General features: G+C 34.0%; 1 pseudogene across 1 annotated transcript; it reads left to right on the plus strand.

Annotated features, from left to right (window-relative positions):
• The first annotated feature begins 268 nt into the window (after window positions 1-268).
• Window positions 269-2714, plus strand: LOC149569085 (uncharacterized; annotated as a pseudogene). Its single transcript, XR_016361714.1, has 3 exons — window positions 269-550; window positions 1787-1916; window positions 2002-2714. The product of XR_016361714.1 is annotated as an uncharacterized LOC149569085 (transcript).
• The last annotated feature ends 12403 nt before the right edge of the window (window positions 2715-15117 follow it).

Here is a 15117-nt window from a genome sequence, read left to right on the forward strand (position 1 = left end):
TCATTAGATAAACAATCAATGGAGTTCTATCATCTTGGATTTCTATATATACACGGCTTGTATTTTACCATTACATGCAAAAGGAGGTAGTTAATTCATTCTAGTTTGTTGGGTTCTGAGATTTTTCTCGTTTTCATGCTCTATCCAAATCCAGCAAGAAGTTTGTTTGAATTGGGAAGCAATTCAAATCAAGTCAGAGAAAGTTGTGGGACTTGGAGAATGCGGTTTGATCCCTCAGTGGGAGATATCCAAACACCATATTTATACTGCCCTCTCAGACGTATAAATATTGAACAGCTTCACGGTCTCGTGGAGGGGTAGTTTAAATAGAGAAGCCAAAGGCATTGGGTTGTTCAATGCGTGTGGAATTGCAAGGCAGATAAAGAGTTTAGGAAAGAAAATAATTTGGAGATGAGTTCGAGATGGTCTGTGTGTGTGGAGAAGGGAAAGTTAAAGAAGGGGCCATGGACGTTCGAGGAAGATATTCGTCTCCTACGTTATATCAAAATTCATGGTGATGGCCGCTGGAGCACTTTAGCTAAGGCAGCTGGTATTTCCTCCTTCTCATGCTTATCATTATGAGCTCGTTGATATCATGTCATAGTTATGAAATAATCTCTGTTTGTTATTTCTCTGTTGATAATTGTATCATGGATGTCACTGTCTATGCACTTTAATCCTTTCAAGTTGACGACCGCTTGCATGCTTCAATCTGTTTGGCATGGTGACGACTGCGACCATTCATAGCATTAGTTTCTTCTCAGCTGAACAGGGTCAGCTCTTTTATTTTAAATGAAAAGTGGTAAAAAAATTTATTTGTTTATCTACTCTATATGCCCTTTTATTTGCCTTTTCTGCCTGCAAATCTTCTGATCTCTGTTGTTTATTTTATGCAAGAAATAAGTACATGAAACATATTTTAATACATTTCCTACGGATTCCAATAACAGAAATGTTCTTATCCATAGATTTGTACAAACTTATTATATTTTCAAACGTTTAAGGACATGTTCATAGATTCTTTTAGATCGTAGCAGGTGAGGAGTATCTAGATTGTTTTGGATATTACAGAAACGCAATAACTTGCACATATTCTACTACATTCTTCAATACTTATGTTTTATGGGAGCAGCGGGGCATAATCTTGTATTACGGGCATCTAAAACAGATTCTTTTCTTTCTTGAAAATGAAAGTGAAATAATCATTGATGTTCAATACAAAAATCTGTTGAGGATAAAAGGATTGAATATATAGTGCATATAAGAAATCAAGTATCTCCAAACAAAATAAAAGAAATGATGAGGTATGGTTCACAAGATCAATTCAGTTGCTTAGACAAATCTCTAATAAGCATGCTTCAAGCATTCCCACTCGATTTATGCGGCTGTAGCAACGTAATTTTTCTGATTTTCTCTAGAGACCTTTCAAAATATTTTGAAAAGGTAATTTCGGCATTGGATGCATGTAATTTATATATTGCATAATGATAGTTGTAGAAGATTAGAGAATGTGGAACATGGGAACCACCAATAGTTCAAGTTTGAGCTAACAAAGTTAATGGGGTCTTCTGATTTTTATAGTTCCAGGATAGTATAGGATTAGAAACATTTTAGTGGTTGTAGAACATTACAAAAAAAGAAAAATAAGGAACATGCTAACTGCAAAATAGCTCATGTTTGGACAAAGAAGTTTGGGAATTAAGAGTTAAATAGGGCCTTTCACGATTTTGAAATCCATATATATCATCACATTTATGAATGGCTAAAATAATTTGACCTTTCTCAGGGCTGCAGAGATGCGGAAAAAGTTGCAGATTGAGGTGGGTAAACTATCTCCGTCCGGGTATTAAGCGTGGCAATATTACTCGCGAAGAAGAAAGCATCATAATCGACCTTCACAACCGCTGGGGTAACAGGTGGGTGATTTAATATTTATCAATCTCCTTCATTAGAACATTTATTCTGGTCTTCTATTGAATAACTTTATGTACGGTTATACAGATGGTCTCTCATAGCAGAAAGGATCCCAGGCCGAACTGACAATGAGATAAAGAACTATTGGAGGTCTCATCTGAAAAAGAAGCTTCAAACTTCAACGCATGAAACCCAACACGTTGATGATCAGAACCCTAGTCCTGAAGCACAAGCGGAGCATAAGCAAGAAGAAGGCCTCGAGGTTTTCACAGGCAGCGAAATCAGAGGTCCATTTTTGAACGAGAATGATGCCCCAGTCAAGGAGGAAACTCCGAGGAACAACTTGTGCATTGAAGAAGTGGTTAAAGACATGGAGCAAGTGCAAGTAGACGCAGAAGGAGAAGGAAAAGCTTCTTTTCTCCAAGGAAGTATTCAGAATGACATTGGCATGGCGGGTCAGGATGCAATGGACTTCTGTAGAATGTTGTATTCATTTCCTTCTGGAATTCCCATAGAGAGTTATGCAAGCGAATTATATGAGGCCTCCTGCTCTTCAAATCCCGAGTTAATGTATCCCACACTCACACAAGAGAGTGAGTGTGAGTTAGAATTGGGATCAGATATTGTGCTGTGGAATTGAACATGGAAGAGGACACGCACATCCATCTCAATGGACAAAATCCCCACCCTTCGTTCTGACCTACTTGTGTCAACTCACTCCCCATCAAATGTAAACTCAAAACAAAAATAATCAATAGATACCGGATACGTGGTGAGTTGCATGTATTGATTTGACTCGCCGTAAATGAACTAAATTTGTCTTCATATATACTTTTGTACTTTCTTTCATATTTCCCCCTACCGGAAGATTGGAATGGTTAATTTTATTTTAATGGAAAAATTAAATAGCTATTCTCAGGACAGGGATGTAGACTGGATTATCCTATAGCAACGGCCTATTTCAAAATATCAATGCCATTCTTTTGATTTAAAAAGTAAAGCCAGATGCTGTAGGAAAAGTAATTGGTATTAATAAAGATGTCGAAAAAAGTGAACGACTTTAAAGTTATGTGGTATAAGCGATGTATTGCTTTAGCTTCAAATATGATTACGTTTTAAAGTTTTATTTCAAAGCTAAAAGTTATTCTTTAAATTTGAAAAGTGGGATGATGTGGAAGTAAAAATCTGGTATTATACTTCTACAATTTTTGTTTTATATAAAGATGTTATAATAATGATGAGTGTAAATAGTTATATGTTATATTCAATAAGTAAGATGGTCTTTATAATGGTTTTATTCGTAATTTAAAAAAAAATTAATACTAACAAAAAATAAGAAATTAGAACATTATTATTTAATAGTATAATTGAAATAAACATTATATGTTATGGAAGATCCTATTCAAGGTAATGGTGAACCACATAAAACTTCTTTTAGATAGAGTTATCAATCTCACTCATAATGGTTTCATGCCTCGACGTTAGATACTCAGTGTAGTGATAACCTCCCATGAGGTTTTACATTCCATGAATAAGAGTGGGAATCCAAAGTATGGTGATAAAGGTGGACATTTAAAAAGATTATGATAAAGTTAGTAGGGATTTTATGTTGATAATACTACCTAAATTTGGTTTTTGGTAGAAGGACATTACTTTAATTAGGGAAATTATCAACCCAATTCATTTATGTTGTAATTTTGAGCCTAATTAGACTCATAGGTTAATATTTCCCCACTTCATTCAACGCAATTTTTCTCCATATTTTACTACAAGGATTTGGGGACAACACCTCTAAGATCTATAGGTCAATGTGCAACATACCTTTCATGTTCCTAGGGCAACACCCTAGATAGAGTCAAGGGGAAGCACCCCTTGTAGGGTCTTGGGTTCAGTGGCCCTAGGCGTGTTCCCTACTGTGATTTAGAGTAGGCTCAAGTTGTAGTGCTTGCAAAGCCAAAAATGAATTTAATATTGTAAAAGGTGTCAATAGTTATATTCTTTTATTAGTTGTCTTATTCTAGCCCTAATTTTGTAAGTGTTAAAATCTTATATAAAAAGGATTAGGGTTAAGGATTTTTTTGATGTATGATGAGATTGTAGCTTCTTGAAGCGATATTGAGTTGTAAGGGATTGCAGATTGTAATAAGGTTGTAATGATTGGAAAATAAAAAAATTAGACTTGTTGTTTGGTGGGCATAGCCTAGGGAATGGGTGTACCATGTTAAATCTTTGCATCTTGTGTTTTCTTCTATGTGATTTATTATTTTATGATATTGGTTATATTTGCATGTAATTTTTATTTTTTGTCTCATTAATCCTAACTATTTCTCTATCTTAGCTATTGGTTCCCCAATTGAGTTCTTTAATTTAGCAAGCAGGTTACGCCAAGGGCATCCCCCTGTCACCATATTTATTTATTATGGTGGTTGAGATTCTGGTTGGGAATCTCCATTCTATGGTTACATGAGGAAAGATCATGTGAGTTAAATTGGCTACCTCACTCCTACTAGAGGTGTTACAAAAGTTTGTTGATGATACTTTTTATACAATCTATTTTCTATAAGAGAAGCTAAAGCCTAGAAGAAATTATTGAACCAGTGTGCAAAGGTTTCTAGATAGCACATTAATTATCAAAAGAGAAAGGTTTATTTCTTCAACACTAAGATTGATCTCCTACATTGTCTAACTATGGAACTTAACTACTAAGTTACTTCCTTCATTGACACTTATATTGGCATCTCCCTTACTGTGAAGGAAGTCACCCATAAATTTTAGAATGCAATTGTTGAAAGACTAAAGAAGAAGCTGGTGAGTTGGAAAGGGAAAGTGCCTAGTAATGCTAGGAAACTAAAACTTATTATTGCTTCTCTTCAGAGGATTTCAATCTATTTTCTTTCCTAATTTAAGATTTTGACCTGCTTCAAGGATATATTTTAGAAAATTAAGCTAATTCTTTGATGGTTGGATCTTGAGGAAAAGATGAAAGTGAGTCTTGTTATTTGGGAGAGAGTTTTTAAGCCAAAATCCCAGGGTGGGCTGAACCTAAGAGGAATAGGGGACATTAGTAAAGCCATTATGTGTAAGATTGGATGGAGATTGTCTCATAACTATATTGGATCTTGTAGGATAATGAGGGATGAATATTTATGAGAAATGCCTTTCAACCAATTATTTTATAGCCCTGACCTCCCACAACGATGAAGGATTTGTTAGAAATAGTAGTCATAGTAATCTAAAAATTAAACCTCTTAAACAATTATTTATCATTCAACCAAAGCAAATAGCAACCATAAAGAAATGCACATACACAATTACACCAGATATGTTGACTAGGTAAACCCTTGATTACAGGGAAAATACTGATGGGAATGATGACCAAAAAATAATGTACTAATTTGAATATTCCTTGTTAGAGGGTGGACCCTGTGAGGAGTCTATTACAACACTTAATACAAAGAGTCCCTGTTAAGAGACTTTAAATCTCTGTTAAGAGACTTTAAATCTCTGTTAGGAGATTCTAAACCTATTAGGAGTTGTGGAAGGAAACTTAACCACTGTCCAAACAGCATCAGGATCAGACCAACGAACCCACTGTCATATTGATCTTGGTACTATTCCTTTTAGAATAATAGATGTGTGACAATCTTTTTCTTCTTCCTCTATCCAATAGGTCAGAATACTTCACCTTCATATCATGCAATCAAATTTGGAATTATGTATCCATCACTAGTAACCCTTGAGGTTACTTAAAAGTATTAGCAGATTGCTCTACTCCTCTACTTCAAAATTTGCAAGTTCTCTCTACTTCTCGATCACAATCATCATAATTAAAACTTGGAAAATAGCTTTCCTTTATAACACACTCAATATTAATTCCTTGAGTCATCTTCATACTTTATTATAAGTTAATTAAATGAAATAGACATTTAATTAATGTTGTCACCCCACAGTTATGCACAAACTTTCACACGTGTGACATTCATACTTGTGCACTTGCTGACATCATCAATAGTCAGTGTGCTACCTCTAGTTAACTACACAACCCTTAATTCCAAATATAATGCTCTATATTAGTCATAAAAAAAAAATTGTTTTTCCAATACTCTATTTTCCTGCAGTTCTCTGTAAATTATCAATATCCTCCATACCCTGTTGATTTAGGTTCTATGCACTTGCCCACATGTCAAATACATATTGTAGTATATGTTGGTAACTGCGCATAGGTAGATATGCAATGTAATGTCTATAATACATAAGTCTCAGTCAGTTGCTTTGACAGTCTTATACGACCTTATTGCTATGTTTTCATCAATGACAAACAATGTTCTGTAATGCTCTCCCATAGCATCAACATCATCATTTGAGCTAACAATATCCCCCTTTGGCATTGATGGAAACATAGATGAAAAACATATAGTTACAAGAATACCAACAGTTTTTCTTCATCACTCAAATATTCATGCAAATCTTTTATTGCACCAATTATCCCCCATAGTACAAACTCTTTCTAATGTTTTTCATGTCTCTCTCTTCCATTGACATCAATGTCAAAGGTAGTACAAAAATTGAACATATAACAATCTATCAGCATGAGCACAAGTTGGTCTATTGCTTTACAACTTTTACATATAGTTCTATAAACAACACAAGTGTCTAAAGACACTATTGTACACCAATTATAATTTACCAACAGTCCTTGTTGACTTTGTTCACCAATTATAATTTATCATAGGAGTTCCAACAGGTTTATAATTTTCTAAACCAAATCTTCTAAGTACTTGGTCTAAGAGATAAAGATAACTTCTTCGTTCTAAACAACCTGCAATCCCAAGAAGAATTTCATTTCTCCTATCATGCTCATCTCAAACTCATTCTTCATGTCTTCTGAGAATTTGTTACTGGCTTCATCATTTCCACCAAAAATGATGTCATCAACAAATACAATGGTTATTAGCAAATCATCTCCTATTTTCTTCAAGTACAAGTTACTGTCTACTATTCCTTTAGCAAATCCAAGATTTTGTAAGTATTTTTCCAACCTTGCATACCAAGTTCTTAGTGCTTGCTTTAATCCATACAATTTTTTCTTTAGTCTACAAACCATATCCTTCTCTTTTGTTAAAGGAAAACCCTCTACTTGTTCAATGTAAACTTCTTCAAGTTCTCCATTCAAGAATGCTGACTTGACATCCATATGATATACCTTAAAATTCTTATTTTTCGCATATGCCAGGAACATTATGATTACTTCCATTCTTGGTACAAGTGCATATGTTTCTTCATAATCAATTCCTTCTTGCTGAGAGTAATCTTTGCATAAAAATCTTGCTTTGTTCCTTATTACTTCTTTGTGTTCATTCATTTTATTTTTTAATACCCATTTTGTGCCAATCACATTTTTGGTCTTGGGTCTAGAAACCAATTCCCATGTGTCATTTTTAATTACTTTTTGGAATTCTTCCTTCATTGCCCTTATCCAATGATCATTTTTTATTGCTTCATCTACATTTCTTGGTTCTACTTGAGATATCAGACATAGTTCTTCATTAATTCTGCTCCTTTTCATTACTCCTTTTTCCCTACTTCCTATTATCTAATCATCATGATGATTTCTTATCAAGTTCCTAGTTGGGGTAGGAGTTGCTAGTTCAATTCTTATTTCTTGTACTGTGCTCTATTCTTCTCTCACATCTTCAACTTCCACACTATTCTGCAAGTCATTTTTAGTCTTGAGAAATAACTCATTACTTTTGTTAGTCATTCTAGAGTAATCATGTCCATCAGAGTTATAATCTATTATCATTTCCTTCATGCTAAACTTTTCATCAATTTTAACTTTTGCACACTCTACTATAGTTTTTGTTTTGTATTTGTAACATTTGTTGGCTTTACTTTTTAATGAATAGCCAAGAAACATACCTTCATCACTCCTTGGATCAAACTTACCAATATCATCATCTCTTTTGATGTAACATTTTCTTTAGAATATCGTCAAGTACTTGACTAATGGTGAGTGACCAAACCATAATTTGTAGGGTGCTTTGTCCATACCTTCCTAATATGCACTCTATTCGGTGTGTATACTACTATATTGACTGCTTCTCTCCAAAAGGTCTTTGGTACATCATTATCAAATAACATGGGTCTTGCTACTTCAACAATTGATTTGTTTCTTCTTTCAATAATACCATTCTGCTCAGGTGTATAGGGTGAGGATAGTTGTCTTTTGATGCCATGTTCTTCACAATAGATATTGAATTCTCTAGGTGTGAATTCTCCTCCTATATCTAATCTTAAACTCTTGATTTTAACTTCAGATTCATTCTCAACTTTATTCTTAATTATCTTGAATTTCTCAAATGCCTCTGATTTTTCTTTAAGAAAAACTACCCACATCATTCTAATGAAATCATCAATAAAAGTCATAAAGTACCTTTCTCCATAAAATCATCTTGTTCTTGCAAGACCACTCAGATCTGTATGAACCAATTCTAGCTTTTGTGTAGTACAAAACTACTTGCTAGGAAATGAGACTCTCTTCTACTTAGCAAAGATACATTCCTTACAAATAGTGTCAGTGGGCTTACTGAACTTGGGTAAATCTCTTACAACAAATGTATTACTAGCCTTCACAATCTTATCAAACTTAATATGAAAAAATCTTCTGTGCCATAACCAATTGTTGTCAATCTTTGCTACTAAACATGTTATTTTAGTGGAGTTTAACTGAAATACACTAGCTATAGTTTTTGTGCCAATACCAAGTAGTTTTCCTTCCTTGTTCTTGATAATGCATGTGTTATTACCAAACTATAGTTGATAGCCCTTGTCCATAAGGTGCCCAACACTTAACAGGTTATGCTTCATTCCATCAACAAAGTAAACATCATCAGTGTATGTTTTACCATCAATAGTGATAGATCCAATTCCTATAATGTGGCAGGCTGTATTGTTCCCTACTCTAACAATTCATCCATCATAGTTTTTGAATTTGACAAACTTGCTCATATCTCTAGTCATGTGATGTGAACAACGACTATTAATGATCTAATCTTTCTTTTTAAATTTATGAAATCAATGCACTTTCTTCTCCAATTTCTTTGTCAAGATCATCCTCCTTTATAGCTATGAACCCTAATTTTTCTTCTCTCATGTTTTGATAAGATTCCTCTTCTTCTTCTTCATTAGCATACAAGCAATTTCTAGATCTTCTTGCCTTGAACCTTCCCTTAAACTTTCTTTCTCTTTTAGGACACTTAGATGCACAATTACCATATTCATTACATGTCCAACATTTGAAGATATTCTTACCATCTTTTTGTCTTTCCACAAGAATATCTACTCCCTCTTAGATCTCTTCCCCAATGGACTTGTTGCTACTGGCAATGTCTCCTTGCGCTTTTGTGTTCCTTGCTAAACTAGGTTTGATGTTTAATGCACTGAATGCTATCTCAACCTTTGCTAATTCTCCAAAAAAATTTAAATCAAATTCTTTAGCTTCCAATCTCCCAAGAAATGTTTCTTTGGTGAAGTTAGTGGTGCAAGGTAACATTACTCAAATCATTTATGTTACTATGTTGAAGGGTGGTGGTAGACTTTTGAAGATCTTCCATATTACTTCATCATTAGATTTCTTTCCATCAAGAGATTTGACTTCTACAACAATCTTAGATATTCTAACAACATAATTTCTTATAGATTCATCTTCCATCATTTTAGCATCTTAGAATGTACAATATAGATTTTGCAATATAACCTAATTTGCACGTGTATCACTTTCATAATTAGCCTCTAAAGTTTTACAAATTTCATGAGATGTTTTAAGTTGTTTTATCTAACTGTACTCACTTTTAGGTAATGCTAACAATATTTCTTCTCTTGCCCTAATGTTTCACATAAACACTTCTCTATATTCGTCAGTGTAGGTTTCAAGATTGTCTTCTTCTGCAATGTTCTTAGATGTCTTGGTTACAAGCCAATATCCTAGACCAATGTACAAGAGATGAGTCTTCATTTTTTCTTTCCAACTTTCGTAGTTTGTGCCATCAAATCTAGGACTTTCCTTCCTGAAAAAATTTTCTATGGATCTCCCAAAGTTGTAAAACTTCCATTCAAGGACCTGATGCTCTGATACCAATTGTTAGAAATAGTAGTCAACCAGTTTAATTGAGAGGGGAGGTGGGGAGGTGAATAAGTTATACTGAATCTAAAAATTAAACCTCTTAAACAATTCTTAATCATTCAACCAAGGAAAATAGCAACCATAAAGAAATGCAGATACAGAATTACACCAGATATGTTGACCAGGGAAACCCTTGATCAAAGGGAAAACCCCGATGGGAATGATGCCCATCTAATAATGTACTAATCTAAATATTCCTTGTTAGAGGATGGACCCTATGAGGAGTTTGTTACAACATTTAGTATAAAGATTCCCTCTTAGAAGACTTTGAATCTTAGCCAGGCGATTCTAACCCTGTTAGGAGTTGTGGAAGGCAACTGAACCCACTGTTCAAATAGCTTCAAGATCAAACCAACGAACCCATTGTCTAATTGATCTCGGTACTATTCCTTTCAAAATAATAGATGTGTAGTAGTCTTTTGCTTCTTCCTATGTCTAGTACATCAAACTACTTCATCTTTAGATCATGCAGTTAGATCTAGAACTATGTATCCATCAATAGTAACCCTTGAGGTCACTTAAACGCATTAGCAAATTGCTCCGCTCCTCTACTTTGCAATTCACAAGTTCTCTCTACTTCTCGATCACAATCTATTAGAATTATAGATGGAGTAACTAATAGGGGATGTGAATTAGTTACCACAAAAAAAAATCCAGATCCATTAGATATCTTAAATAACTAGTTACTACTGATACTCGGTAAACACTCACAAAAGTGTTGTAACTTGGTAGATTATCTTGCTATTGATCTTTAAGAATTCATAATTATTAAGATGCACACAAAATTAAATAATATGAACACAAGAGACACTAGATTTAATGTGGAAACCCAATATGGGAAAAACCACCAAGTAACTAGCTACCAATTTTCACTCTTCTGAAGTGAGCCCTGTTAGGAGCCAACCATGTTAAAGGTTACAAAACACACTATTAGGTGTGACCCTGTTAGAGGATTTAATCACCCTATTAAGAGTGGCCTTGATAGAGGTCTTTAGAACAATTGAATTGAACTATCACCTTGTTAGAGAATTTACAAAATGGCTGCTAAACCAACTCTATTAAGAGATTTTGGAATCACTACTACAATGGTTAGAAAGTAACAATGAATTGACCTGAATAAGATACAACTAAATTTTTTGATTACAGATCTCTATTCTGCACCATTAGATCCTCCTTGATCAAATATAGCTTTGTTGCTCCTGAATGATCTTTGATCATCCTTCAAAATCTTCTTTCACAATAATCAGTCCTCCTTCACATTCATATCACATCAAATCCATCACATTTTAAAAATTTGCAATTTGACCTCTTATATATACCATTCGGATTATCAAGTTGGCACATTCACAAGTTACATTTACCAATATACCATACATTTATGGCTACAAATATTACATTAAAAAAATAAACTTTATTTCCCAAAACAATGAAATCCTTCATTGGTCGACCTTGCTTGGTAAACACTACTCTAGAAACAATTTCCTGAGTTAACCATCTCAATTCGGTTAACACTACAAATTCTACAAAATCCTTTAGCTATCGAGTTAACTCGATAAGAATTGAATTTTCTTGCTAAGCATGAGAGCTCGATAACAATTGTTCTCTACCATATTTTCCTTTGATGATAGAGTAAGCTCGGTGGACAGTGAATTTCCTTGCTAACCTTGAAAGCTCGGTAACAATTGTCTACACAAGGTAAAGTTTGGGAATGCTCAGTAGACACTATAAACCTTTTTAACTAACCTTCTGAGCTCAGTGGAGTCTATCTTTTTCCTTCCTGACCAACTGAGCTTGGTAGACTCTGACTGATAACCGATATGAGATTTATGTAACATCAAAGAGAACACACAATTGAACAATTGTATCTAACAATCTACCTCTTTGGCATTGATGGCAACACAACATGTCATGGCAGAATGAAATTTGAAAACAAGTCTTTTTTGACAAAATGCTTCTCATTCTTACATTTCATTCCACAAAACTCCTCAAATACATTAATCTCCCTCTTTCATAGTAATCTCTCCCTCTTGCATAAACTCTCTTTTTCTTGCAAATTTTAGAAAGATATGATAGTAAACTCTCCCTCTTTGACAACACATGCTAAATACAACACAACTCAAATGAAATTCAATGTACCTTAAGTACTAATTCATGTGCAATATCTTTATTACTTTGCTACATCAACTGATAGATCTTCTATTATGTTCTTGTTGATGCATCACTAAAACTATATTTTAGTGAGCTTCAGATAGGTGAATGACCCCTAACTTACCTCTTAGATACAAGAATGCATCCTTAGGTAAAGGCTTTGTGAATATATTAGCAATTTGTTCCTTTGTATGGACATATTCCAATCTAATCTCCTTATCCTGCACCAATTCTCTGACAAAGTGATACTTTATAGCAATATGCTTGGTTTTTGAATGCATCACTAGATTCCTAGATATGTTAATTGCACTTGTATTGTCATAAAACATAACAATAGCTGCTTTGATTTCTTCCTTCATACCTTCTAATAACTATTTGAACCAAACAATGTTTGAATAGTTTACTATTGCTGCAACATATTCTTCCTCTGATGTGGATTGGGATGTATAATTTTTCTTTTTACTTGTCCAAGAAACCAACCTCTTTCTAAGAAAGAAAGCTCCTCTGCTTGTACTCTTTCTGTCATCAATGTTTCCTGCCCAATTTGCATCAGTAAACACTTTTAAATCTAGATTTCCTCTAAGTTTATACCATAATCCATAATCTTTAGTTCTTTTCAAGTATCTCATGATCCTTTTGATTGCCATCATGTGATTTTCTTTTGGTTTTGCTAAAAATCTTGCTATGATACCAACTTCAAGGGCAATATCTAGTCTTGTATGCACTACATACTTCAACTTTCCAATCATAGATCTATAAAATGTCTAATCCACCTCCTTTGATTCATCATCCTTGGTAAGTTTCAATCTAGGACACATAGGAGTCCCAACTTGTTTGCAGTCTTCCATACCAAACTTTTTTAGTATCTTCTTGATGTATTTAGATTGAGTGATTTAGATGCCATTCTTATACTAGTGAATTTGAAGACCAACAAATAATTTGATCTCAACAAACATTGACATTTCATATTCCTTGTTCATTTGTTCTAAAAATTCTTTGTAAAGATCATCATTTCTTGTGAACAAAGTATCATCTACAAATATTTCTGCCAAAACAATCTTATTATCTAGTCCTTCCTTGATATACAAGCTACTATTATCATTAGTTTTTTGAACACTAATTTGAATAAGATAGTTATGCAGTCTTTCATACCATGCTCTAGGGGCTTGCTCCAAACCATACAATGCTTTATGTAATTTGCAGACCATGTCCTTCTTGTCTAGATCAACAAAACCTTCAGGTTATTCAATGTAAACCTCTTCATCCAGTATACCATTAAGAAATGCTGACTTGACATCCATCTGATAAAATTTGAATCCTTTGTATGTAGCATATGCAAGTAAGGTTCTGACACCTTCCAATCTTGCAACAAGAGAAAAAGTCTCTCCATAGTCTCCACCTTCTTCTTGAGAGTATCCTTTGCATGCTAGTCTAGCTTTGTTCCTTGACACCATACCATCTTCATTTAACTTGTTTATGGATATGCACTTAGTTCCAATCACATTTTTGTCTTTAGGCCTAGGTACAAGAGTCCATGTTTTATTTTTCTCTATCTGCTCTATCTATTCATTCATAGCTTCAATCCAACTTTCATTTTCTAATGCATCTTTGACATTTCTAGGTTCAAAATCAGCATGTAAACAAGTACCTTTTAACTTACTTCTTGTCATAGTTCCTTCATATTTATCTCCAATGATCTGATCTGGTGCATGATGCCTCCTAACATAGCTAACATAGGTTCCTTTCCTTTTGAATGCTTTGCATTTTCATCCTCTTGCACTTCAGCTTCAGGTTTTGACTATCTTGTTTGTAGCTTGGGTCCTTTAGACTTAGTAGGCATTGGCTTGATAGCATAAGAGTGTGACTCGGGTTCCTATAGCTTAGTTTGAACTTCCTACAACTTAGTTACTAAAGACTCGATAGTAGAAGATTCCTGATTAACAAGTGTATCTAGTACTATATCAAGTTCAATGAAAACAAATTTCCTATAGTCTTCTAGTTCCCTTTTGGTTTCTTCTTTAGTTCTTTCTACAAACTCATCAACTTTCACATGTGCACTTTTTATGACTTTGTGAGTAGACAAATTCAAACATCTATATGTTTACTCTTGCAAGAATATCCTAAAAATATTCCTTTATCACCCTTCACATCAAATTTACCTTTTCTAGATTCTTTCAAAATGTAACATTTACTTCCAAATACTTTTATGTAATGTACATTGGGTTTGTAGTCATACCATAACTCATAGGGGCTTTTGAACGAGTCCTTCTTCAACTGTACTCAGTTCAAGGTATGAATAGTAGTGTTGATAGCTTCCTTCCAGTATTTGATAGCAACGCTCTTTTCAATCATGAAGGTTCTTACATAGTCCATGATAGATGTGTTTCTTCTTTCAGCTATTCCATTTTTTTTTAGGAGTTCTAGGTGTTGAAACCTGCCTTATGATTCCCCTTTCAATGCAAAAGTTATTGAACTCATGTGAAATGAATTGACCACCTCTGTCTAACCTCAAGCATTTCAGTCTTTTTCCTATTTTCTTCTCTACATTTCCCAAATACCATTTGAACTTCTCAAATGCTTCTGATTTCTCTCTTAGGTACATGACAATCATCATTCTTGAGTAATCATCAACAAAAAGAATGAAGAACTTTTCACTAGTATAACTTTCAATTCCAATAGGTCCACACAAATTAGTATGCCCAATTTCTAAAATTTCTTTAGATTGATAGTTTTTACTTTTAAAGCTAGTCTTTCCCATCTTGCCAATTTGATAATTCTTGCATAGACCAACCTCAGGTTTCTTTATGTTAGGAATCCCTCTTACTTTCCTGAATTTACTTATTTTCACCAAGTTATCAAAGTTCACATGACAC

This window comes from Cupressus sempervirens, chromosome 3, assembly GCF_028749045.1.
Source record: "Cupressus sempervirens isolate cs-2001-9-10 chromosome 3, ASM2874904v1, whole genome shotgun sequence".
In the NCBI taxonomy this organism is placed as follows: Eukaryota; Viridiplantae; Streptophyta; class Pinopsida; order Cupressales; family Cupressaceae; genus Cupressus; species Cupressus sempervirens.